Source organism: Zea mays, chromosome 2 (genome assembly GCF_902167145.1).
Source record: "Zea mays cultivar B73 chromosome 2, Zm-B73-REFERENCE-NAM-5.0, whole genome shotgun sequence".
NCBI classification, from domain to species: domain Eukaryota; kingdom Viridiplantae; phylum Streptophyta; class Magnoliopsida; order Poales; family Poaceae; genus Zea; species Zea mays.
In genome coordinates this window covers 52,793,300-52,819,478 of record NC_050097.1, presented here as the reverse complement: position 1 = coordinate 52,819,478, position 26,179 = coordinate 52,793,300, and positions in this window count along the sequence as shown.

Here is a 26,179-nt window from a genome sequence, read left to right as displayed (position 1 = left end):
CCACAGGGGTCAAGCACAGATATGCAGCACGTCTCAGCTTTGCTTTGGAGTCCGACAGATGCACCAACAATGTAGCAGAGTACGAAGCTGTCATCCTCGGCCTTCGCAAGCTACGGGCACTTGGTGTCACTACCTGCATAATCAGAACAGACTCCAAAGTGGTTGCCGGCCAAGTCGAGAAAGATTACGCAGCAAAGGAACCCGCACTTATGCAGTATCTCGCGGCTGTCCGAAGTCTCGAGAGACAATTCAAGGGCTTTACCTTGCAGCATGTGGACCGAGCCAAGAATGAGGAGGCCGACGCATTGGCCAAACAGCCGCCAGAGGCGAGGCCCTGCCCTCCGACGTATTCTACCATGTCATCGGCACGCTAGCCGTCCGCAGCCCAGAGGGCCTCCAAATAACCAACGACACCGAGGGCCACCGCATAGTCAACCTCATCATGACCGAAGACTGGCAGGCACCAATAACCCTGTTCCTACAGGGATATTACCATCCAAGCGATATCAACGAAGCCAAGCGCCTCAAACACCGAAGCCGGGACTTCGCACTCATTTATGGACAACTTTACAAGAAGGGGGTCAGTCAACCCATGATTAAATGCGTCACCGAGACCGAAGGCGTCCAGATCCTGCGCGAAGTCCACAGCGGAACTTGTGGCTCTCACGCGGGGCCTAGGGTCCTAGTTGCCAAGGTGATCCGTCAAGGCTTCTACTGGCCTGCTATGATCTGCGCCGCGAATCGGGTCACAAGGTCGTGCGAAGCTTGCCAGAAGTTTTCTCCACGATCAGGAAACCCTTCGCAATTCACAAAGCTGATCGCCCACACGTGGCCCCTTCAGCGCTGGGGCCTGGACATTGTCGGGCCGCTACCCACGGCCCAAGGGAACCTCAAGTTCACCTTCGTCGCCGTCGAGTATTTTACCAAGTGGATCGAGGCGAGGACAGTATCCACGATAACATCGAAGACCGCCCAGAAATTCTTCTGGCAAAACATTGTTTGCCGATTCGGAGTCCCGTCCGAGCTCACAGTTGACAACGGCAAACAATTTGACAACCAAGACTTCAAAGACTTCTGCTTCTCGATTGGCACCAAGCTTGCCTTCGCCTCAGTATATCACCCACAATCCAACGGCGTCGCGGAGCGCACCAACGGTAAAATTTTCACGGCCATCAAGAAAATGCTCCTCGACGACAAGAAGGGCAAATGGGCCAACCTGCTACCTGAAGCAGTCTGGGCGCCGAACACGACCAAGTGTCGGGCGACTGGGTTCACTCCTTTCCGCCTGCTATATGGATCGGAGGCCATGACTCCGCAAGAAATGAAACATGGGTCACCACGGACAAGCACCTCAGCCGTCCCCGACGTAGACGAACCAACTTCGAAGGACCTCATCGACGGAGACCATGTCTTCACCCTGCAGGCCCTCAACAAATACCAAGCTCAAACAAAAGCATGACGCGATCACACAGTCGTCCCGAGAGAATTCAACGAAGGAGACCTCGTACTCGTCCGAACAACTCGGACAGAGTCACGGGGCAAGCTAGAGCCAAAGTGGGAGGGTCCCTTCATCGTCAAGACGAAGGCGTCCCCCAACGCGTACAGGCTAACAACGCCATCCGGCGAAGACTTAGAGCATTCATGGAATATTGCAATCTTCGTAAATTTTTTGTTTGAATCCTCAGGGCTAACACGCCCTTATAATTCACCAAACAGTTTTATTCCGGCCCGCACTCTTTTCCTCCTGGGGGGTGAGGTTTTTAATGAGGCAGAGCCATGTAATATACACGCAAAAATCCTCCGCAAAAAATTAAAACAATATCGAAAAAGACCGCATCGATGGTCTTCGGCATTCGACCACATCGAAGTCACCGCGAGGGGCAGCGCCGGCCTCCCTCGCATGCGACACTCCGCGCAAAAGTCGCCTAAGGATGTAGCTGGACTAGCACAACAAGTGTGAAAATTCGAAGTCTTTTCCAAAAGACTCTCCGTGCAAAAGTCGCCTAAGGGTATAGCCGGACTAGCACAACAAGTGCGAAAAATCGAAGTCTTTTCCAAAAGACTCTCCGTGCAAAAGTCGCCTAAGGGTGCAGCCGGACTAGCACAATAAGTGCACAAAACCACTCTCCGTACAAAAGTCGCCCAAGGGTGCAGCCGGAATAATAAGCACGAAAAATCGAAGTCTTTTCCAAAGACTCCGCGCAAAAGTCGCCTATGGGTGCAGCCGGAATACTAGTACGAAAACTCGAAGTCTTTTCTAAAGAACTCCGCACAGAAGCCTACGGGAACAGCCTGATCAACAAAAGCGCGCAGCTTCATCACACACAATTATGGTTACACACATACAACGAGGGCATCACACATTACATCGGCTCAACCTTTGGGATGATACCCATCTCCCTATAGTTGAACAACATTATTCTCAATTCCTCACCCGCAAACAGACTTCGTAGCTATCCCTCACCCACACTCGCCCCAGCCGGCGAGGACAACAATTCCCGTTTGCCAGTCTCATCCACACGAAGACGACCACCCTCCATCTCACCACGATGACGCCTTTCACCTCGCGACAACTCACCCACTCTCCGTTTCGCCACCGCTCTTCGCCACCTACGCCCAGCACTCGCACCCGGATGATCCTTAGCACCCATCACACGTGGAGGAGTCTCCGCCGCAGCCACATCCAACGCTGCAAAATAATCCGAGTCCTCTTCCGAAGACCCCTCCGTCCACACAATCGAACTCCCAGAATCATCAGACTCAAAAAACTTAGACATAGAATCATCAGAATCGCCTTCAGCAACCACGGTCAAAGCCACCACAAATTTAGCATTGTCAGTAGCGGTTGCGTGCGTAGGCCCAAAACCCTGAACCTGCGCAGCAACCGAGGTTCAGTAACACACAGACAAAATTTACAAACTCCCCAGCACCTATTTAGCCACATGCGAAGGCCCGACCGTGGCTGTGGGGTCTTCGGTTGCCGGCTCAGCCACCACCTTCAAAGCATCTTCGGTCGTCGGCGCAGGGGCCGACACAGGGTCTTCACCGGCCACCGTGGGCACGGGTGCAGCCAAGGAGCCTTCACCGGCATCCAGGGGCGGCACCGGGTTGACCTCCGCAGCCTCGGGCGGCGCGCCGACCAGAGCTCCAAGGTCCTCAACGTCCTCGGCATGCGCCATCTGCAGCAACATCACTCATTCAGCACAAAAACCACACACACCCACACACATAACCACACATAAAAAGTAACCTTTACCTGCTCTATCGCCCGGTCAGACCGTTCCCTGACCGCCTCCCGACCGTGCGGACCCCACATCCTATCAAAGAGGGCCCCCGCTGACTGCTTCACCACAGGGTCTTCGACCTTGTAAATTTCACGTTCAAAGTTGTCATCTGATTGTTCGAAGACCTCGTAGTGCCTGCAGCCCTCGCGGGACAACACATTCATGGCCCCCTCGCAGGTGACGAGGGAGGCGAAGGACATGAAACCCTCCACAATGGTCAGGAGCACCACCAGCTCCTCCTGCAACCATTCGAGGAAGCGAAGGCCTGCTTCTCGGTCGGGTACTTCGAAGTCAGCAGTCCGCGCACCCAACTCGCGGTACGCGTCCACGAACTGTGCGTGCGTCCGCTCAACTTCCGAGCACATCGAGGCCTCGGCTTTGTCCACGCGGCTGCGCAAGGCGTTGAACCTTGCCTCCAGCTCCTCGGCGCGTTGACTGGCGAGACTGCTCTCCGCCCGTGCCACTTTGGCCTCCGCTCGCGCAGCCTGCGCTTCAGCGATGGCCTGATTCGCCTCCCTCCTCTCCTCTGCCAGCTGGCACCGGAGGTCCGTCTTCTCGGCCTCCATGGCGGCAACTTTCTCCGCCAGCCTGCGGTTTTTACTTTCCGTAGCTGACTTCTCCCGGACAGCATCCGCATGCTGCGCCTGAAGCCTCTCGACTTCGACAGCCACGTCCGTAGTCAGGACACCCGACGCCACGCGGTCGGTGAAGTTGGCCACCTGACAAAAGCACATGAGACCCAAACCCTCATGAAAACAACAAACACCGAAGTCCAACACAACTTACTTGCTTCAGCTGCTGCGACAGCTGCTGCAACGCCTCCCTCAGCCGCTGGGACATGGAGCCCGCCACATCCTTAGCGGCAGCGGCTGACAGAGTCTCGCCGCTCGCGCAGAAAGCGGCCCACGGGTCTTGCGCGGCACCCTTCGCCCGGACCACCGCCGTTGGCGACGTGGTTGCCGCCGAAGGCGGGACAACAACCAATTGTCCCTCATCCGACCCTACAACATATAACCAGTCAAAGAACTAGCAAAAAACTTACCAACAAAATAATCCTCGACACTGATGTTCGTGCCGAAGTCGGCAACACGTCTCCCCGGCGAAGGCAACTCCCGTCCTTTCACGGATCCGCCCGGGGGAGGCTTGGTTCTGCCAGAGGCGGCAGTCTTCGCGCCCACCGACGCCTTGCTGGGTCCGGGCGCGGCCGGTTTCACAGCCGGCATCGGCTGGCTACTGCTGGAAGCAGCAGCCTTCGTGCTCCCCCGCGCCCTCTTCGCCTCACGCCTAGGATCTGCGATCCTAACGACCGCCCGACGCTTCTACGCAGCGTCCTGACGGTCCTTGTTCATCACTGCCGACACAACAGCAGCAATATTCTGCCCATAAGGAAACACCTTTAAGTCACGAGCCATGCGAGACGTAAAGAAGTCTTCGCCAGCCGCGCGGGGGATCAGAACATTCTTGGGCCATCGACCCCCGGTAACCTCCAGCATCCGTGCCGAAGACTCCCGAAGCTCGGGCGAAGACATCCTTCCCCCGAGGGCTGCGCACGTCCCCATCAACTCCATAACAAAACTATCAGGGACCCCCAGTCCCCCCACTGCAGTACCTAGTTTTCTCTTCTTAGCGGCCGGGGCAGCCACCTGCGAAGGCTCTTCCTCGGTCACGCCCATCGGTTTTTTCCCACGGCGGTCAGCGGCGTCTTCCCCGGGATAACCACCGTATGGCAAACGGTTCAATTCGAAGACCCGATTCAATCTATCTTTGGCCCCACGGATATCCCAGCTCCGCAGACCCTCTGTCTTCGACACATAGCGCCCCACGATCCTCGCCGCACCGTCTTCCGCTTCGCGCACGAATGCGGCGGGATCCCGACCATGCAAATCCAACGCGAAGGCTGGACTTCGCACCCGCTGCTCGCCCCAGGAAGGCATCTCGCGAGGGCATACTTCGCCCAGCGCCCAGCCATGCGCCAAGAGCCACACCCCATACCCGATAAATTCCTCCACTAAGTCACGCCCGCTACTCATGCGGGCAGCACACCGAAGGGCTCCCTCGTCTTCATCATCCTCTGCCACCTCAAACTGCGGGTATGCCACATAATAATGGGAGCACATGACGGCCACTGGGAGTCCTGGATGGTCTTCAACTGCACCTTCGGAAATGTAAAACCAGAAATCCCACCAGTTGCCCCACTTATTGCGGGCGCAGGGAACCAACTCCACGACTTCCATCGAAGTCTTGCCGGTTCTCGGCGTAAACGTGCACGATCCAAACTGTGCAATCTCACGTCCAATTTTCCTCTTTTGCCAATGCAGACAGTAATGTTTTGCGAAAACCTCCACAGAGGGCTGACCACCATACGAAGTCGTCGCCCAAACATACTTCGCCAGAGCCACCACGACATTCGGCGTCAGCTGGTGGACCTGGACCTCGAATCTCCGCAGGACCTCCGCCACGAATTAATGTGCAGGCAAACGAAGGCCAGCGGTGAAAAAAGCCTCAAAAACGACCAACTCGCCTTCTGGCTCGGGGACCTCCTCCGCCCCCGGGACGCGCCCCACTCCGCTGCCAAAATATCCAAGCTGCTGCATATCCTGAACGCGGACCGAGGAAATCCGCGACATGCCAAACTCCACTATATCACTAGGATGTAACTCCTCCGCCGCCATGTTGCTCAAAGTGTCCTCGGACGATGCGCCGGCCGGCGGTGTATTTGGAGCAGATGAGGAAGAGGACGACATGGCTACGTACCGTCGGCGGCGGCGGGTGGTCTGCTTGACGCGGGCTAGATCTCCGATGAGCAGGAGCAAGGAGGGCAGGCGAGCGAGCGAACGGTTTCAAAAGGAGGCTAGGGTTTTGCGGCGCGCAGAAAGAGTACCTGACCCGCGCCGCCTCGCCCCCCTTTTTATACACAGGACGCGATGCTTCGGGAAACCCGCAGTCCAACAGTACCGCGTCCGTCAACGGTCACATCAAAAACCCACGCGGAACCACTTCGAGCGAGGGCGGCGTCTCCACCATCTAGCGACGTCTTCGGCACCAGATGACTTAGTCGAACTGGTCCCTCGGAGGGCAAATGTTGGGGCGAAGGTGAAGACGCTACCCTTCGCTCGATGCCTTCGCCAATCTCGTTGCACCAACGGAGGCGAAATGACCGGCGGGTTCCACCCTTCGTCCACTACACTGCAAGACGAAGGCCTACGACGAGGTCGCCCACGTCCCGCGTCCTCATCGAACACGAAGGCCCACGTGGAATTCGACCCATTGTAACAGGCCCCGCATGGCTAAGTGTATTACGGGCCCGATTTGTAATAGCTTTTCTGTAATGACAGTCTGTAACCCCACTTTATGGGAATATTCCGGGGATAGCCTAGGCGCCTGAGGGCACATGCGTCCTTACTCCAAGACGTTAGGCACTCAGGCACCTATAAATACCCCCATACAGTGCCCTTGAGAGGCTGGATTAACAGAGCTATCGCCACCTCGAGTCAAAACCTTGTTTACGTTGCTTTCATTCCTCCTTTGGATCAACTTGCCCAGGAGAGCAAGTTCCAACACTCTACCCGTGCTACATGCCATCTCGTCACCTCCGCCTATGCCAGACGTGCCCCTGATGTCTTCCGCACCACCACTTGTTGCCCCAACGCCCCTAACGCTGCTAGGCGTGGCCCTGGTGTCTCCTCGTGCGAGCCCAAAGTCCCCCGCAATGCCACGCGTGGCCCCACCACCGTCGGTCACCCATCCTAAGATTGCTCCAGGCCAAGCACGCTTAACCCCAAGGTTCTTTCGAGACAGGCTTCCGAAAAAGAAGATGCGCCTTTTTGGTATTTGGTATGCGTATTCTATCGATCCTATTAATCCTTGGGCCAGGATATCACATGTTGTATTTACTCACCTTTTATATAATTGAGCTTTTGTGTACATCAGTTGCTCCGAGAAGTAGTCACCTCGAATCCTAGAGTCACCACTGCAATGGTCACGACTCATGATTGTCATGAGGGTTTAGAGCACGAGTGTCACGAGGGATGAGAACTCGCCCGGGAACAGAACCACTGTGGCGACATTGATTTTGTTCACAGCGATGCCTAAGGAAATGGAGGGTAGATATCTCAACCTCGTCGGCGGCGCGACCTTGTCCTGAGCCAACCGCAACAACAAATTTGAGTTAAGGTTAGTTCTTGTTGTTGTGGGAGGAGTTGGGTGTGAGTGAAGTGGTGAGGATGAAGGGTGTTTTAGGGTTGGTTTGGTGGAAGGGGAATTGGAGGGGATCCATGGGGACAAATTTCTGTATTATTCAATTTTGAATAGTAAAAGATTTTCTCCATAAATAATGTAGGATCAGAAGAGCGAGCGGCAAGAGCAGAGAACCGTTGTACCTATAGAATGGAGATGATTAACTGAACAATTTGGATTGATCGTATATAGATTATCTATAATGACCTTTGCCCATGCCCACACGCGCGTGAATTAATGAGCAGTGACTGGATGAGCGCAGCGTTGGTGCCGTGAAGACTGGACGTGGTGATCGAGTGTCGCCTTTCCACAGGGAACACTTTTTTGGCTTTGAGGTACACCCAGGGGTGGACCCACGTTATGCCCACTCATTTTTCTGGTTCTAGCGAAGTTTTATTTTATTTACTGTAACTATAAAGTTACATTAATAAGTATGCTTCTATTTAGACCCTATTCAAGTTTTGGACCCCACTCAAACTTCTTCACTGTAGTTATAAAGTTTCATTAGTAAGTATGCTTCTATTTAGACCTCACTAAAGTTTTAGACCCACTCAAACTTTTGGATGGGTCCGCCCCTATCACACCACACACTGAAGTTCATTGTCATGAAGCCGTGAAGACTGGACTGGATGAACGAGCGCTGGACGTGGGCAACGCAGGAGATCCGGACCGACGCACATGTGGTGGGAGTTCGAGAGATGCACCATGTCGTGGGGATCTAAGGAAAAAAGTCAGAACCGAGCAGGTCAACTCGATCGCACGCCGCTCGCCACGCCACCTGTCACCACGATCTCGGGCCGAGGGGGGAGTGCCTGCCTCGTCTCTCGTTCGATCCGCCGCCGCCGCCGGCCCGGCTGGCACCTGGCACTGGCAGGCAGGCAGGCAGCCAAGAAACGTCGAGACCTAACGGCTACCGCGTCATCACCGGCCTCCATCCATCCATGCCCGATCGATGGGGAACCCGCGCGCGTGCTGTACGCTGCTGCTGCGTCGGACGTTCATCCGATCGGTCAAAGATGCGTTTGGGGTTGCTACGAGTGAAGACGGTGGGTGGGTGGCTTCTGCCCGGCGAACGAATGGAGCGGGGGAGGAACCCATGCCGAGCAGAAAGCCGGGGCCGCGCCCATCCACCGGCCCGGCGGGCGGCGGTGCATGCACGCGTGCGTGGACGGCGATGCGGGCGCACGTGGTGACGTGCATGGATGAGCCGTGCTCGTGCACATGGTGTGTGGTCCACACTCCACAGGACGGCTGGATCCGCAGGGCCGCAGTTCATCGTAGCGAGACATTTCTACGGTTACGTTATCGGTTATCACTAGAGATAGCAATGGGTAACGGGTATTATTCCCTCGTACCCGTAACCACGATAAAAAATAGCCATTAGATCACCTATATCTAGTAGTAGATATGAATTTACTCTCATACCTGTGTGGATATGAGTCACTCCGGATCACCCGTACCCACAAAGATTAAACATCTATTAAAATAATATATTGTTATACGGAATTTCCATCTAATCCATTCAACATCAACATAGATAATTAGATAAAATAGCAACATTAAAATAGTACCACATATCACATTACATATTCCATTACACATTCAAATAGTTGTTAAGCCTTGCGCTATATTATTGTCCAAAAAGGTTGTTAAATAGTCAAAAGAAGATGGATGACTGAAGCCCAAGTTTGTGTTTTTAACCAAGTTTATATTGGATATTTTATACCCACGGGTTAATGGATATGAGTGAGGGTGAAACGTTCTAATACCTGTTTACATATTGAGTGAAAGTTTTTATCCAATAAAAGACCCATATGTAGAATATTTAGCTCATATATTCATATCATAAAGACTAGTTTAACTATTCCATTTTTCCACGGAATTTTTTATTTTCTCAAAGGAAATTATTTCATCTCCCCTTAGAAAATAGAAAACTCTTAGAAAATAAAGTTGCCGAACTAGCCTTAACAGAGTAAAATGGGATCGTGGGTGCTCGTTGCCATCTTTATTAGTTATCACCAGTAACAGCGTGTCATGCAGTTGAGCCAACAGGTATTATGGACCGGTTGGGCCGAAACAGAAGGGGTGAGGGGCGTCGCAGCCCCACGCTCGCCACCGGCACGACTCTCCTTCCCCGTCCGGTCGCTGCGGGTCAACCCGTGCAAAGCTCATCTCTCGTCACTCGTTCCGTGTCACGCACCATTTCCGCAACTGGTAATGTAGTTCATTTCCAACTGACCCGAACAAGCTTAGCGCACGCTGTTGGTGACCAGCCAATGAAGGCACCACCAGCTCCATGCACCGATGCACGCGTCCAAAGCAACATCGGGCTTCAAAACGCCGCGCGTTTTTACGCACGCCTGCCTGACTGGACTGCCTTGCCGAACTAGGCTGCCGTCCAAAAGGCTGATTTTTTTTTTCAAAAGGCATATCCCTATATCTATATTTAAAATCTATTATGCAGTACAATTAAAATAAAACAATATTTTAAGTGACTATATAAATAAACTGTTAGACAGAGTCTAATAAACAAGGGCCACCTCGATCTCTTGCCGAGCCAGGCCACCAGACGACGAGCGGCCAAGAAGAGATATGAGCACGTCCAAAGTTTGGGATATATATTTTGAAAATACACCTGTTCAAACGTCTGGTCGAATCGAGTTCGAACCGGATTAAGGTAAGATCATGGGCCATGTATCATGGTCCATACTTATCCATGTCTAGTGTCGAGTTGGGACGGCTCGTAGTGTTTGACGTATCGGGTCGGGTTTTTTTTGTTGTGTTTTTCGGCTTTGGTCGTGTTTTTTCGGGTTGAGTCAGATTTTGGGTAAAAAATCACGACATGTACTCGGCTTGTAAATTATTGCGGGTAAAAAATTATGGCCCCCATTGTATTGGTCAGGTCAGATTGGACCGGATTTTTTTCGAACGGGTTGGGTCCATAATTAACAGTTGTAATTTATAGAGACAGAATACTATAGAAGCGGCGGCTACAACAAACCTCAGCGAACAAGCCCATTTGAAAAGGTACATAAGTATCAGGGCGTTTTGTTGGGTTTCGGTAACTCATGATTGTCGTTGTAGTCACAGTGTCACACTAGGACACATAGTGCTAAAAAGTACAATTAGAAGAAAATAGGGCGTAGGTCGACAGTCGTACTAAACCAGATGGCAGGGGTAGGAGACAACATATAGTTAGAGAGATTCAAGCTGCGGTGTATAATACCTATGTTCTTTAGCTACGTATCCATTGAAGAACACAAATATAAAGAAGATTAAAAACTCAAACACCACTGAACATCAATACATTCGAACTTAGTGCTGGGAATTAGGTCAGGCCGGCCTAACCTGTGTCCATCGTGCTTCGGATCAAACGGTCTTGTCGGGGACCATAATTAGGGGTATCTCCAAGACTCCTAATCTCAGCTGGTAACCCACATCAGCACAAAGCTGCAAAGGCCTGATGGGTGCGATTAAGTCAAGGCTCGGTCCACTCAAGGGACACGATCTCGCCTCGCCCGAGCCCAGCCTCGGACAAGGGCAGCCGACCCCGGAGGATTCACGTCTCGCCCGAGGGCCCCCTCAAGCAACGGACACACCTTCGGCTCGCCCGAGGCCCAGTCTTCGCCAAGAAGCAACCTTGACCAGATCGCCACGCCAACCGACCGTATCGCAGAAGCATTTAATGCAAAGGTGGCCTGACACCTTATCCTGACGCACGCCCTTCAGTCGACTGAGCCGAAGTGACCGCAGTCACTTCGCCGCTCCACTGACCAGCCTGACAAGAAGACAGCGCCGCCCGCGTCGCTCCGACTGTTGTGCCACTCGATAGAGTGAGGCTGACAGCGGCCAAGTCAGGCCTCGGGCGCCATAGGAAGCTCTGCCTCGCCCGAACCCAGGGCTCGGACTCGGGCTCGGCCCCGGAAGACGACGAACTCCGCCTCGCCCGACCCCAGGGCTCGGACTCGGGCTCGGCCCCGGAAGACGACGAACTCCGCCTCGCCCGACCCCAGGGCTCGGACTCGGCCTCAGCCCCGGAAGACGACGAACTCCGCCTCGCCCAACCCCAGGGCTCAGACTCGGCCTCGACCCCGGAAGACGACGGACTCCGCCTCGCCCGACCCCAGGGCTCGGACTCGACCTCGACCTCGGAGGACAGACTCGACCCCGACCTCGGAGGAGCCACCGTCTCGCCCGACCCAGGGCTCGGACCAACCACGTCACAGGGGAGCCATCATTACCCTACCCCTAGCTAGCTCAGGCTACGGGGAACAAGACCGGCGTCCCATCTGGCTCGCCCCGGTAAACAAATAATGATGGCGCCCAGCGTGCTCCGTGACGACAGCGGCTCTCAGCCCCTTACGGAAGCAAGGAGACGTCAGCAAGGACTCGACAACCCCGACAGCTGTTCTTCCGCAAGGCTCCAACGCTCCTCCGACGGCCACGACATCACATGAACAGGGTGCCAAAACCTCTCCGGCTGCCACGACGGCATGTACTTAGGGCACTAGCTCCTCTCTGCTAGACACGTTAGCACCCTGCTACAGCTCCTATTGTACACCTAGGCCCTCTCCTTACGCCTATAAAAGGAAGGTCCAAGGCACTCGTACGAGAAGGTTGGCCGCGCGGGGGAACGGGACGGCGCGCATAAGCCTCTCGCTCTCTCCCACGCAGATGCTTGTAACCCCCTACTGCAAGCGCACCCGACCTAGGCGCGGGACAAACACGAAGGTCGCGGGTTTCCCCTTTACGCCTGTCTCCCTCTGGTTTCCCCCCTTCGCGCTCCGTCTCGCGCCGACCCATCTGGGCTGGGGCACGCGACGATAATTTACTCGTCGGTCCAGGGACCTACCGGTGTCGAAACGCCGACAGTTGGCGCGCCAGGTAGGGGCCTGCTGCGTGTTGACGAACAGCTTCCCGTCAAGCTCCAGATGGGTAGTCTCCAGCAACCTTTCCAGCCTGGGACGGTGCTCCATTTCGGGAGTCTTGAGTTCATGTCCCTCGACGGCGGCTACGACATGATACTCCTTCCCTCGCCGCGCGACAGCGACAATGGCGGCCGACAACCCGCCCGCCGGCGGCGGAATCGACGACGTCTTCCCCACGTGGCGAAAGAACAACATTCGGGTTTGTCCCGTCGCCTCCCCCGCCGACGGAGGAGGAGGCGGGGCAACCAAGGCCAAGCAGGAGGCGGCACCTCGTCGGCTGTCGAGCGAGTCGACGGCGCCGGCGCCCCAACGGGGGACACGTCGAGCGTCGACCTCGCGTCCGAGACGAAGACGAGCGTCGTTTCCCTGCAACACGCCAACTCCAAGCGGACGGACGACGCCAGCACGCTCGCAAAGGACTTGCTGGGCGTCACCCTCGTACCTGAGACGACGGTGCAGTCTGCCCCTGACGTGACTTCGTCACCGCCCGTCGACCAAGAGGTACCGACCGATTCCCATCTTGTGCCTTTTGGATTCAGCCTCGACCCACCAAGCGACTTCGCTTCGGTGGATGCTTTCATAGAGGCGAGTCCAAACCCTCCGGGGTACGGTATGCGGTCACCCTGGGACCGGCTGACAGCCTGTCGGTGTTTTGGGTCCGACCGCACACCCGGGGCTGCCCCTCAAGGTGTTTTTAGGAGTAGGACGGTGTCAACGACTGTAGCAAAATGGTTCGTGCCGATCGCACGAGGGACAATGGACAAGATTTGCAGGTTCGGGCCGCTTAGAAGTGCGTAACACCCTACGTCCTGGTGAGTATATGAGCGTGGTTACAAGAGGGTTCTCTGATAGAGGGCGCAGAGAGTTTTACGTGGGTGGCTATGTAAAACAGGGTCGATCCTTCTGAAGGGGTGCCCCCTAGGCCTTATATACTCGACCGTGGGGCAGTACACGTGGATATGATAACAACAAGTAGCTGAAAGGTAGTGAATCTCTTGAGTTTATCCCTACGTAACCCTCGCCGACTTATCCTCGCATGGCTCCATTGCATGGGGGCTTCAGCGCGGGAAAGTCGGGTCTCCGTTGGGATTTACTTGTTCGTCGATGTGGGCCGTCCGGGCTTGCACCAATCTGGTCTCACGTCTTCTCTTCTTTGTTGGTTGTCTTTCCCCAGGCCCACGAAAGAATGACCTTACGAATTATTGGGCCCTCGGGCCTTTCATGAGGCCTTTTACTTCTTTAGTGGACCCAGGGGATATCTATCCCCCACAAGCCCCCGATCTTTGGGTTGATTTAGAGGTAATCTACTCAAAGATCCAAGGTCCGAAAAATAATTTCCTGTTGCCTACTCTTGCTCTGATCACTCGTTCGACCGAAGTTTAGTTTTGAGCTTGTGCCTTAGAGGTCGGCAATTTGGATTGTAAGATTCTGGACTTTATTGGGTGCACCAGAGGTGCACCCAATGGGTGTAGCCCCCGACCTTTGAGTAGATTTTAGAAGATAATCTACTCGAAGGTCTTCTTCCAAAGGTTATCTCCATTCGCGCTCCTGTATCTCGGTTGAGGATTGGTCTTTTCAATCTTGCTCTACGCCTTAGAAGTCGACGCTATATCGGTTTAGAATGATACTCCATGGGGTGCACCGGAGGTGCACCCAATGGGTGTAGCCCCCGACTTTCAAATGGATTTTTTGAGGATAATCCATTCGAAGGTCTTCCTTTTGCTTGAAAAAATTGGCATGAAGCTATTCGCATTATGCTTTGGAAGTCAGCATTATGTCATCAAAACTTTGCTGCAGAGGTCAGCATATATTTTGTCTTTAGCAGCCGAGTTTGTAATCCATCCATATCTTGCTAGGTGGTGCAATTTATTTGCTTCTGCGATTGATTGGACGTTTGACGGACGTTCTCTGTCTAGTCTTCACATCGCTTCTGTCGGCCATATCTTGTACTTTGCTGGCTATATTTGGCTTTCCTCTGATCTTTACTGATATCTCATTTTTGTCTTGAGGTATTCACTGCATGTCCTGCACGGATGTGACCGTTTTGAAAAATATACTGATAATTCCTGGGCGTCCCCCCCAATGGGTGTAGGCAAGGGACGGCTTGGTACGCTGAGTGTTTTAGCCGACTGCTTCTGAGTAGTAATGCGATGGGACGGCTAGTGTAATCATATCCTTTGCACTGTTGACTGGAGTCCCAATGGGTGTAGTGTTGCATGAAACGGCGTCTGCCGTCTGACGTGTCTTCAGATGGGTGGGAGTGCTTATTGAATGCCTTGCGACTGTTCAGTGACAGCGGTTGGAAGCGAGCGGTTGCTTTTCCCTTCTATAAATAACCCCTTTGCTTCTCTGGTTTTTTCACATCTCTTCGCTGCTCTTTACTGCCTTCTTCTCCTCCCTTCTGTTTGTTTCCACCATGGGCAAGAACAACAAGCGCAAGCGTGAGCCGACTCCTCCATCGGAGGAGTTTGGTGACTCGGAATACTCAGAGGAGGAGTTCTCCTCTGAGTCCGAGGGGTCTCCGGCTCCCATCCCCCTGCGTGAGTCGTCTGATGACTCAGACGACTCCCAGGGGCTTGCGGCGGAGGTCTGGACGTACATCCGGGCCGTCGAGCGCTCCGGGCTCGAGGGCTCGAATGAGTCTGAGTTCTCCTCGGACGAGGAGGACTCGGACGGCGGCGAGGGCGAGGATGACGACGACGACGACGGCGACGACGACGACGGTGGCGACGGCGACGGTGATGGCGGCAACGGCGGCGGAGGCAGCGGCGGCAAGGGCGGCACTAAGGGCGGCAGCAGCGTGGGCAGCACCGGAGGCGGCGGCGGCAAGGGCAGCGGCGGCAGGGCCAGTGGCTAAATGCCACTGGTCTTTAGATATTAGTATAGTTAGAATAATGTGGTAGTAATTAGTGTAGTTTAGTAGTAGTAGTAATGTAGAGTAGAAGTAGGGAAGCACCAACTCGCGAAGAGTTGGTTTGTAAACTCATTAACTTCCCTTTAATGAAGAACTGTCGTTGACCCCCCTTTTCGATGACTCGTTGTTGCTTTTTCTGAATGTTGAACTGATTCTTTTGATATAGTAGAAACAACGCCGAGCGATGTGAAGGTTGACATCAGCGTTTTAGAAGTAACACCAAGCAATCGAACACAAGACCAGCGTTTTAGAGGCAATGCCGAACGATAGAAGGTCGGCATCGGCATTTTAGAAGTAATGCCGAGCGACAGAATACGAGCCTGGCGTTTTAGAGGCAACGTCGAGTGTTTAAAGGTCGACATCGGCATTTTAGAAGTAATGCCGAGCGATTTGGACACGAGGTCGGCATTTTAGAAGCAACGCCGAGTGATGGAAGGTCGGCGTCGGCATTTTAGAAGTAATGCCGAGCGATTGAACACGTGGTCGGCGTGTTAGAAGACACGCCGAGTGATTGGAGGTCGGCGTCGGCATTTTAGAGGCAACGCCGAGCGATTGAACACGTGGTCGGCGTTTTAGAGGCAATGCCGAGTGATGGAAGGTCGACGTCGGCATTTTAGAAGTAATGCCGAGCAATTGAACACGTGGTCGGCGTGTTAGAAGACACGCCGAGTGATTGGAGGTCGGCGTCGGTATTTTAGAGGCAACGCCGAGCGATTGAACACGTGGTCGGCGTTTTAGAGGCAACGCCGAGTGATGGAAGGTCGACGTCGGCATTTTAGAAGTAACGCCGAGCGATTGAACACGTGGTCGGCGTGTTAGAGGACACGCCGAGTGATAGCCAGCTTCACGAGTTACTTTGAGGTTAATAACCGAGTGATGAAGTGGCACGTCGGCTTTCTTGGAAATAACTGTCGGATATCCACGTGGCATGCTGGGATTTCGGAAATAACCGCCGGGCGATGACTGGGCACTTTTTGAAAGGGTATCTGGCTCAAGAATATCCCTTAAGAGTCGCGCTTTTAGCCGCCTTTGCTTTCCGTGCCCTAGTTCTTGCATTTCCACATCTGAATCTTCTCCGCCACTCGCCTCCTACTCTGTTTGCCAGCGAGAAGCAAGATGGCGCCCAAGAGGAAAACCGCGAACTCGTCTGCTGCAGTGATCCCCGCAATCGACCCCAACAGTCAGTTACCTTTCGCAGGTAACCATACGTCTGTTATTTCCGAAACTGAGCTCCTCCGTCTTGTCTCCATCGGGGTTCTTCCTCCGCGGGAACTCTGTTCTTGGCGGGTTTGCCACGGGACTACCGTCCCAACCGAAGATACCCACGAGTCAGTAGTTTACGCTCCTTTCCTTCTCCGCGGCCTCGGCCTTCCCATATCTCCTTTTTTCCGTGGCCTCCTTGATTTTTATCACATCAACCTGACTCATTTGAACCCTAATTCCATTCTCCAAATCTCTATTTTCGTTCACCTTTGCGAAGCTTATCTCGGCATGCTGCCGCATTTTGGTTTATGGAAGTATCTGTATCACTGCCGTCCTGGGATGGCCGGGGGGCAACATCAGTTGGTCGGAGGTGCCAGTTTGGAGATGCGTCGTGGGCGGAAAACCGAGTATCTCGAAATACCCCTCAAAGACAGCATTAAAGGTTGGCGTCTGGAGTGGTTTATAGTTGATAACTATGGAAATTCTCTCCCCTCCCGGTCAGGAAGACAGCCAGACGTTCGTACTCCGAGTTGGACTGAGTTTCCCACGGATCAAGAGGTGGCCGAGGCAGGCGTGTTGCTTTCCGAAGTCGGATTACTGAAAGAGAGAGGTCTGACTGCTGAAGCTGTGGTCACGGATTTTGTTTTCAAGAACATTCAGCCACTGAAAGACAGGGCTTATCCGGCATATCTTTATCAAGGGCTGGCCGACTCAACCCGAGTTACCAATAGGAGAATTCCTTCTGTTGACTTGGTAAGCCGACTTGAGATGATCCTCAGGGGTAAAGTCTCAAACGTTGGTGCTCCAGTGGCTTACTCGGCTTGGAACCTTCCTTCTCCCATAGCTTTCACCCTTTTTGTGTCCAATCCACCCGTGACTGATAGCAATTTGGGTCTTAGAGTGCGACCTTCTGCTGAAGAGGTCCGTACTTTGGTTGCTTCGCTCGGGGAGACACCTGATGATGAACGGCAGATTTATTTTGAAGTGCCCCTGAACCCTAGTGATGCAGACATAAATGACATGCTTGATCTGCTAGCTGAGGATTCATCTGATGCTGCTCCTGATGGTACGTTGGCAGTGGCGCCCCTTCCAGAGGTTGATACAACCTTGGAGGTCCCGAAACCTGTCAGTACTCGCCCGAGGCGCCCTAGTCGAACTAGTCATCCTGAGCCTTCTGCTAATGAGCAGAAGAAGAAGAGAAGACGCCTCCGGCGAGTATCCAGCTTTGACGAGGATGCCAGTACCTTAGCTCCTGCTGCTGGAGAAATGACTGCAACTGGCCTTGCTGATATTGATCCCAATGGGTGTGCTCCGCCTGCTGCTTACCCCAATGAGGATGTTGTTTGCGCTGTTACTGTGGAAGATGAGGAGGAAGAAAATGAAACTCCATTAACTCGGAAAAACAGTCGGCGGTTCGTCGCTAGCGGTGGAAGTAGTGGAGTTCCCTCTCCTGCTTTGTCTGCCCTTATTGGTCTGCAAGAACTGTCCATGGCCAACTTTGATCAAGCTCTAGAGGATATGGTCCCGGAGAACTTGTTGTCGGAACCTGTGGATGTTGATGCGACAGAGACTTGTGCAGCTGTGCCAGATGCTGGGCTGAGGTCATCCCGTGCCTCGTCGACCTTAGAGCATGATCTCGAGGGTCAGGATGCTGACTTGGATTGTCCTGATCCCATGGAAGTAGCTGAAGGCCCGTCAACCTTAGAAGTGGTCACGGCAGAGAGCTTGGACCCCTTGAATAGTGCTAACACGTGCCCAGCCCCCGAGGATGTCGCCGGGGAGGACTCAGCTCGGGTGAGGAGTGTAAGCCACTGCCCAGCCCCCGAGGGTGTTGCCGGGGATGATCCGGCTCAAGTGGGCAGTGCCAACTTTGACCCAGCCCCCGAGGGTGTCCGAGCGTGGTCTCCTTCCTGCACTTCCATGGATGTTCATGCAGGTTCACCTCCACACTCTGGCGGTATGGTGGTGGCCCAAACTCCGGATCAGGGGGTCGCTTTAGAGGGCAGCATCCCCACTGGCCTGGCGTTAGGCTCTGTTGAATGTACTGAGCTCGTTCCTGCTGGTCTGCTGCAAGCTGCTTCGGGTGGTGGTCTGGCACCTGGTTACCAGCTGATTTCTCCTGACTTGGGGATCCCTTCGCTCTTTTCCAACCTCCAGGTGCTGTGCTGTGCTTTAGTTTGATCTTTATGTTGCATGAATTGTTGTCATTATGTTCATCCGCTCTTCTTATCAGGCTTTGGTGGATGGAATGGCCAGCCAGCTGAAGTCGCAGGGAGCTTCCATCCCGGAAGTGGCTTCATCTCTTGAGCGTTGGAATCCGGTGTTGCTTCGGGGTCGTGTATCCGAGTTGGAGGCAACTAATGCTTGTTGGTGTCCTTTCTTCTTCTTCTTGTCCGTGGATTGTTTTACCTTCTGACCTCATTTTGTTTGAATACCTCTTGATAGGGATGACTCGGCAGATCACAGTTCTTGAAGAAAAACATTCCCAGGATCAAGCTGAAATGGCTCGACGGTGCGCTGACTTCGAGGAGAAGTATTCTCAGAGTCAGATCGAATTGAGTCAGGTCTCCGCGGCTTTGGATGATGCCAACGCTCTGAGTTCTTCTCTTCATGCTCAGCTTGACTCTGAAAAGGTAACTTACGAAACCGTGCTTCACCTTATCATGCTCATGGATTCTGAATGAGTTGATTTTTGCTTGTAGGAAGAAAAACGCATCCTTGCTGCTTCTCGCGACAACCTGGACAGATTGTACCGAGATTCCAGCAATTCGCTAACCATCTTGGAGAGGAGCCACCGTTTTACGATGGAAGAGCTGGACAATCAGCGTCGTCAGCTGCAAGAATCCTCGGACGAAGTGACCCGCCTTACACAATTGCTATCAGCAAAGGATGCCACCATCAAGGGACTCCGAGCTTCTAAGAAATCCATTGCTCAGGAGTTAGAAACTGCTCAGCAGGCTACTAGAGTTGCCGAAGAAACCGCTGTCACTTTCAAAGCTCAGCGTGATAAAGCCCTGGACAAGGCTATTCGGGCAGGACGAATCTTGATGAGAAGACCTGGCGTGGTTGTCCCTGAAGACATAAGAGCCGATGTGAATGCTGCCCCCGATTCTTCGAATCGCCCTTCTTCGTCGGTCGTTCCTGAGAAAGACATTGGAAAATAAAGAAACATTTCGCGTGTTATTAGCGCGCGGTTAGCATGATCAAGTACTCGTTAGAGGTTATTGGCTTATCATTCGAATGACATCATCACTCTCTTATTGTATCCGAATTGCAAATTTGTGGTAACGCTGCATGATGATTATGAAGTTTGTTTGTGGGATATGGAAGTCATCCCCTGAATTGCATAAGCGCGAGTAAGCTGCACCGGCTTGAGCCGTCAATGACTTTAGCTGATAACTCCGTTAGTAGGGCATAGTGGTCACCCTAGGTTAGGTAAGCGTGAGCATGTTGCGCCACCTTAAGTCGTTGCCGACTTAAGTCGATTGCTCCGTTTGCAGGGCATAGTGGCCCCGAGTTAAGTAAGCGTGAGCATGTTGCACCGCCTTAAGTCGTTGCCGACTTAAGTCGATTGCTCCGTTTGTAGGGCATAGTGGTCACCCCGAGTTAAGTAAGCGTGAGCATGTTGCACCGCCTTAAGTCGTTGCCGACTTAAGTCGATTGCTCCGTTTGTAGGGCATAGTGGTCACCCCGAGTTAAGTAAGCGTGAGCATGTTGCACCGCCTTAAGTCGTTGCCGACTTAAGTCGATTGCTCCGTTTGTAGGGCATAGTGGTCACCCCGAGTTAGGTAAGCGTGAGCATGTTGCACCGCCTTAAGTCGTTGCCGACTTAAGTCGATTGCTCCGTTCGTAGGGCATAGTGGTCACCCCGAGTTAGTAAGAATGCAAGTCAATCGTAAACGAGCCAAGTATCTTTGAAATCCCTCTTTATTGATGACGTATTTCCATTATTACAGAATACATGGTCGCCCCGGCTTGTTTTGAAATACAGCTAGGGGTAAAACTTTCGGAGGTGCTCTAGGTTCCAGGAGTTCCCAACTTCTGTGCCATCCATCTGGGTGAGGCGATACGATCCGGGCCGAGTGACCTCTGCTACTATGAATGGCCCTTCCCATAAGGGTGATAACTTGTGCCGTCCCTCCCCCGTTAGAATTCGGCGGAGGACGAGGTCTCCTATCGAAAAGAAACGTTGCCGCACAGCTTTGTCGTGGTAGCGCCTTAGGGTCTGCTGGTATCGTGCCGATTGGATTACTGCATTCAGTCGTTCTTCCTCAAGTACATCAATATCCTCCAGCCTGGTGGCTTCGGCTTCTGCTATGCTTTCGAAGATCAATCTTGGCGCCCCAAACTTGAGATCAGCAGGTAGTACTGCCTCCGACCCATAGACCATGAAGAAAGGAGTGTTTCCATGCAGGGCCCGGCTAGGTTGGGTTCTCAAGCTCCAAACAACATAAGGCAATTCTCTTATCCATTTTCCTGCGAATTTTTCGTTCTTATCAAAGACCATTTTCCTGAGTGCCTCCAATATCATTCCGTTGGCTCGCTCAACCTGCCCGTTGGCTCTCGGATGGGCTACAGATGCGTACTTAATCTGAATGCTCTTTTGCTCGCAGAAGTCAAAGAATTTTGAACTAGTGAAGTTGGATCCCAAGTCAGTGATGATACTGTTTGGTATCCCGAATCTGAATATTATGCTTTGTATGAATTCCACGGCTTTAGCGGAGGTTAAAGAGGCAATGGGCTGGAACTCTATCCATTTAGTGAATTTGTCAATTGCCACCAATACATGGGTGTATCCTCCTTGAGCTTTCTTGAAAGGTCCAATCATATCCAATCCCCAGCATGCGAAAGGCCAAGTTACTGGTATGGTCTGTAGCTGCTGTGCTGGCATGTGCTGTTGCTTTGACAGGTATTGGCAAGCTTCGCATCTCTGAACTAACTCGGCTGCATCGTTCTTCGCCGTCGGCCAATAGAATCCTGACCTGAAAACCTTCCCGACTAGTGTTCTGGATGCCGCATGTACTCCACACTGCCCTGCATGGACTTCCTCTAGAAGTTGCTTCCCGGTGGACGGGAGAACGCACTTCATGAGGACGCCTGACGCGCCCCTCCTGTATAATACCTCCCCAATGAGTGTATAGTGAGCTGATTGTCTGGCAATGCGCTCTGTCGAGTTCTTATCATCTGGTTCTTCTTCATTCTTTATATACTTAATAATCGGTTGCCTCCAGTCATCAGAGTCTGACTCGGGTTGATCTATGATGTTGCACTCTTCTATTTGATCCGTCGAGATGCTCGGCTGGAGAATTTCTTGCACGAAGACCCCGGGCGGGACCTGAGTCCGACCGGATCCGAGCTTGGACAGTACATCGGCCGCCGTGTTCCGATCTCTTTCTATATGATGAAACTCCAGACCCTCGAATTTATCTTCTAGCTTTCGGACGACGGCGCAGTATTTTCCCATTGAATCACTTGAACAATCCCATTCCTTGTTTATCTGACTGATGACTACCAGAGAATCTCCATACACCATCAGTCTCTTGACGCCCAATGATATGGCGATGTTTAATCCGTGTATCAAAGCTTCATACTCGGCTGCGTTGTTAGAGGCCGGGAATAGCAACTGGAGAGCATACTTGAGGTGCTCGCCTCCAGGTGCAGTGAAGAGAATCCCTGCTCCTGCTCCCTGCAGCTTCAGCGAGCCATCAAAATACATTCGCCATACTTCTGCCGTTTCTGGATTGTCTGGAACTTGCTGTTCTGTCCACTCTGATACGAAATCAACCAGTGCTTGAGTCTTGATGGCGGTGCGAGGTCGGAACTCGATATCATGGGATCCCAACTCGCAAGCCCACTTGGCTATTCGACCAATGGCTTCCTTGTTGTGAAGAATGTCCCCTATTGGAAAACCAGTAACTACTATGACTTTGTGATCGTCAAAGTAGTGGCGCAGCTTGCGGGCAGTTAGGAGTACTGCATATAATAGCTTCTGAACTTGAGGATACTTTTTCTTCGATGGGCCTAGAACCTCACTGATGAAATAAACAGGATGTTGTACCGGATAGGCATGCCCTTCTTCCACTCGCTCTACTACCAACGCAGTGCTTACCACGTGAGTCGTGCAAGAGATATATAGCAGCAAATCTTCAGTCGGTTGAGTCGGCGTAGCTCGCCGGGGCGGTTTCAATACTGGTGGTGTTGTCAGGAATTTCTTCAGTGCGTCTAGAGCTTCTTGTGCTTCTGAAGTCCATTGAAACTTATCCACCTTCTTGAGTAGTTTGTAAAATGGCAGACCTTTTTCTCCCAGCCTGGATATAAATCTGCTCAGGGCTGCCATACATCCAGTGAGTCGCTGAACCTTCTTTTGCGACCGAGGAGCTTCCATCTTCATGATAGCTTCAATCTTATCTGGATTAGCTTCAATTCCCCGGTGGCTGACAATAAATCCGAGCAACTTTCCTGCTGGTACCCCGAAAACACATTTTTCAGGATTGAGCTTCCATCTATATCTTCTCAGGCTGTTGAAAACCAGCTGTAAGTCTTCGATGAAGTTTTCCGGATTCTCCGTTTTGATCACCACGTCGTCTACGTAAGCCTCCACACGCTTGCCCCAGTGATCGGCTAAGCATGTTTGAATGGCTCTCTGATAAGTCGCTCCAGCGTTTTTGAGGCCGAACGGCATGGAGGTATAACAGAAAGCACCAAACGGGGTGATGAACGCCGTTTTTTCCTCGTCTTCTTTTGCCAAACTAATCTGATGATACCCGGAATAGCAATCTAAAAAAGACAGCACAGAACACCCAGCGGTGGAATCCACCACCTGATCTATCCTCGGGAGCCCGAAGGGATCCTTCGGACAGTGTTTGTTGAGATCAGTATAGTCGACGCACATGCGCCAATCCACTTTATTCTTTTTGAGTACAAGAACAGGGTTGGCTAACCACTCGGGGTGTAATACTTCTCTAATAAATCCAGCCGCGACCAAGCGAGCTAACTCGGCACGAATGGCCTCTCTCTTGTCTGGCGTGAAACGACGCAGCTTTTGCCGGATCGGCCTCGCCTGAGGATAGACTTTCAATTTGTGCTCGGCCAACTCCCTCGGGACTCCCGGCATATCCGCAGGTTGCCATGCGAATACGTCTCGGTTATCTTGCAGGAACTGGACGAGCGCGCTTTCCTATTTGTCATTCAAACTGGAGCTGATGATGGCCGTCTTGCGCTCATCAGCAAACCCCAGGTTGATTCGCTTGGTTTCTTCAGTCGGCCGCATAGAGGTCGCGGCTTGAGCTTCGTTTGCCGGTTGTTGGGGACTTGTTCTCAAGTGCTATGAGTTAAGAACAAGGCAACATAGAAAATGTTAATCGTTAAGGTCCTTCGTCCTCCGAAGCATTATTTCCCTTAGGATATAATGATTTACGGACGAAGGTTATGAAGGACGTACCTTCTTAAATTCGTTAGACAATGACGAAGGATGAAATATAAAGAATATAAAAGACAACATGGACAATTATATATTATTATTAGGTATAAACAGAAATATCGTTGAATTACAAGTGTACCTTTAATCGGAATGAGATGAAAGTACAAGCGTGACGCAAAAAGCGAATGCCAAGTCAGCGTGAACAGTACGGGAGTACTGTTCACCTATTTATAGGCACGGGACGCAGCCCGTACGAAATTACATTAATGCCCTTTACACTTGATAATAATCCTATAGTAATTTGTCGAGGTCTAAATAGCCTTTTCATCTTTAAGTCGGTTTCAACTGCTGCTGTCTCGCCGAAGCTTTCCTGCTTACACCTTCGGCGCTTCACCAACCTTCGTATTATTCTGGTCTACTGTGATGCCTGACTTGAGTCCGAAGATACCTGTTCACACATTATACTCCAGAAACACTATTAAATCCTGTTTTTGAGGACCTTCGGATGCCGAAGGTCCCCAACAGTAGCCCCTCGCAATATTAATTTGTTCAAAATAATAAATTTAGATTGCGATCTGGACGAAGGCTTTACGCCGAAGGTCCGAAAAAACACCTTCCCTTTGCTAGAATAGCAACATTCACTGACAAGCGGGGTCTTTCAATTTTCAACGCACTTGGCGTATAAATACGGCCATACCGCAAACGCATTTGACACGCTCTCTGGCCAACTGCTTCCGCTCACTCAAATTTTAGCTCTTGTGCACTACGATTTGCTAAGCTTTTAGTTTTGAAGCTTCGGCTTTGAAAATAGTTTTTTAGTGTCTCCGAAGATGTCCGAAGATAAGAAGACTGCTGCTGAGACGAAACTGAGCCTCGACGAAGAGAAAAATTTGGGGTTTCTTATAGCGATGTCAAAGACCAACACAGAAAAAATCACCAAGGAGATTCTGGAAGGTTTGTCTGAGGATACTGGTGACAGTGACAGCTATGATGTGGACAGTGGTGGGGAAGACTCCGAAGATCGTCCCTGGCGACCAAGCCACTCAGTTTATGGTAAATCAACTATCAAAGAAAATCATCTTGTTAATATGAGAGGAAGGTATTTTCGGGATTTGTCCATTGTGAGGGCGGACGAAGGGGAAAAAACTTGCCCACATCCCGAAGAGAATGAAGTTGTAGTGTACCGAAGCTTTTTGAAAGCTGGACTGCGATTTCCCTTGAGCAGCTTCGTTGTGGAGGTACTGAAAATATTCGAAATCTATCTCCATCAACTTACCCCCGAGGCAATTATAAAGCTGAATATCTTCGTGTGGGCCGTGAGAAGCCAAGGTCTGAAGCCTGATGCAAAAAGCTTCTGTAATATACACGAATTATCATATGAGACAAAACCTTGGGGTAAGGAACAGTATCACAATAATTTTGGTTGCTACAGTTTTGTTTCTCGGTCCGGGTCAAGCTGCCCCGTACCAACCTTTCGAAAGAGATGGCCCGGCGACTGGATGACAGAATGGTTTTATGTGAAGAATGATCTGACAATACGAGAAGATATCAAAGGTATAATTATGCGCCCTATCTGGCAAAGCTTCGGCCTTCGGAGGCCGAAGGTTGAAATGAATGAAGCTGCCGAAGAATGCCAGAGAGCCTTCGGCGTAGTCTGCTCTTTCATTGGAACGAGAGACCTAGTACAAGAGCATATTGCCTTCAGAGTATGGCCGCTCGCGGAGAAATGGGAAATGCCACAAGAAACCGTAAAAGAGGCCGACGAAGGTGGACTTATCAGGTTGAAGTACACTTTTAAATTTGGAGATAAGTTTGTTGAGCCAGATGACGACTGGTTAAAAAGTATTGAAAATTTAAGTGATGAACTGCTTGGGGCTTATTCGAAGGCCGAAGACACTGCAATGTCAGCAGCCTTCGGAGGCCGAAAAAAGAAGAGGCTGAATCGGGTATTTGATGCAATCGGGTTTGTCTACCCTGACTATTGCTATCCCATTCGAAGACAGAAGAGAAAAAACACAACCTTTGCAAAAGAAGAAGCTGCAACTGCTCCTAGCGAGCCAGAACCGAAAAGAAAGAAGTTAAAGGTCCTTACACATCGGCCGCGCTATATTGAACCAGCTTCGGTGCCTGAGTTTATCGGAGAAACTTCTTCGGCCACCGAAGCCGAAAAACCAGCCGAGCCAACCATGCTGCC